The sequence below is a fragment of the Sinocyclocheilus anshuiensis genome, unplaced genomic scaffold (assembly GCF_001515605.1).
Source record: "Sinocyclocheilus anshuiensis isolate Anshui unplaced genomic scaffold, SAMN03320099.WGS_v1.1 scaffold1197, whole genome shotgun sequence".
Classification (NCBI taxonomy): Eukaryota; Metazoa; Chordata; class Actinopteri; order Cypriniformes; family Cyprinidae; genus Sinocyclocheilus; species Sinocyclocheilus anshuiensis.
Genome location: NW_015551084.1, coordinates 407199 through 409337, shown reverse-complemented (window position 1 = coordinate 409337; position 2139 = coordinate 407199).

Sequence of the window (2139 nt, the reverse complement as noted above, 5' to 3'; positions counted from 1 at the left end):
TGGACCACTCCTGGGGAGGGTAACAGTGGTCTTGAATTTCCTCCATTTGTACACAATCTGCCTGACTGTGGATTGGTGGAGTCCAAACTCTTTAGAGATGACTTTGAAACCTTTTCTAGCCTGATGAGCAACACCAACACTTTTTCTGAGGTCCTCAGAGATCTAATTTGTTCGTGCCATGATACACTTCCACAAACATGACCAAAATTTGATAGATCCGTGTTCTTTAGATAAAACAGGGCACACACTGACACCTGATAGTCATCACACTGATTAAAAACACCTCTGAACAGATGGACTCTATAATTTCACCCTCAAATGAACAGCTAATCCTAGAGATTCACATACTTTTGCCGCTCACAGATATGTAATATTGGATCATTTTCCTGAATAAATAAATGACAAAGTATATATTTTCATCTCATTTGTTTGATTGGGTTCTCTTTGTCAACTTTCAGGACTTGCAAGAAGATCTGATGATTTTTTAAATTATATTTATGCAGAAATATAGACAATTCTAAAGGGTTCACAAACTTTCAAGCAGCACTGTATGTGTTTGTACTGTGTATATTTATTATGTATATATAAAGACACACACATACAGCATATATTTTGAAAATATTTACATGTATTTACATGTACACTACCGGTCAAAAGTTTGGGTTCAGAGCGATTTTTAATGTTTTTTACAGGAGTGATCAAGAAGTAATAGCAAAGATTGATATTGTTAGAAAAGATTTATATTTTGAATAAATGCTGTTCTTTTAAACTTTTTATTCATCAAAAATCCTGAAAAATATCGCAGTTTCCAAAAAATAAAAATATTTGGCAGCACAACTGTTGCCAACATTGATAATTTTCTAATAATAAATCAGCATATTAGAATGATTTCGTAAGGATCATGTGACACTTTATACTGGAGTAATGGCTGATGGAAATTCAGCTTTGCATCACAGAAATAAATTATATTTTAAAGGACATTAAAATAGAAACCATTATTTTATATTGTAATAACATTTAGCAAGATTTCTTTTTTTTCCGTATTTTTCATCAAATAAATGCAGTCTTGATGAACATAAGAAACTTCTTTAAAAAACATTACAAGTCTTACTGATCCCAAACTTTTGACCAGTAGTGTATATATTTATATTAATACCAATTATATCATATATAAATGTTTAATATATAAAAGTAACATATTTTTCTTAAATATATACATGCATGTGTGTTTCTTTATATATGCATAATAAATATACATAGTACACACGCATATTATGTAAACAAAAACTTTTATTTTTGATTGAATCGTTTGACAGCACTAATATGAATATATATATATATATATATATACACACTGATAGTATAATGAATTTAACATAAATATTTGAAGGAAATGCACTAAAACTGAAATAAAAATTAGTTATAAATAAATAAAGTTTTTTTTTTAAAAGGTAATAAAATGACTAAAACAACAACATTTCTAAAACTTATAAAAATATCTCAGTGATACTAAATACACTGGATGAAAATCACTGGATGAAATTCAGAGTTTTTTTTCTTGTAAAAAGTAAAACATGAACAAATGGTTTTCTTAAATAATTTTAATTGGAAAATATTTTAATTGTACAGCATATTGAGAAATTGTCCTTGTAAGTGTCATAAGGCATAAGTGAATGAATCTGACTCTAAAAGTTTTTTGTTTACGTATTGTAAATTTAGTTTATTGCAGTGATGTTGATCAGTGTTATACTGTTTTGTACTTATGGATTCATAATCATGTCAAAAACAAAGGCATTGAATCCACTTAAGTTGATTTTCCTTTCTGTCTTCATCAGGAATGGCACATTTTTTCCTCATTACGCATATTTCTAAATTAAATGATTTGCATAATGGATAGATTTGGTCGGTGCTGCGTTACTCGACTGGCAGAATGTTTCTTACCGTGGAATTCTTGTACGCCCGGCGGTTGATTTCACTATATTATTCATAGGCAATAAACATTTCTCTGCCCTAGAGGTAGATTATGTTCTTTTGTCATAGCGTCAAGTTACACTTTAAATCTCCACTGCATTGGTTTATGCAAATTGAATAGTCCATAAAATTTCAGTTGAAGTGCTTGACTTGAAGATGTATCACGCC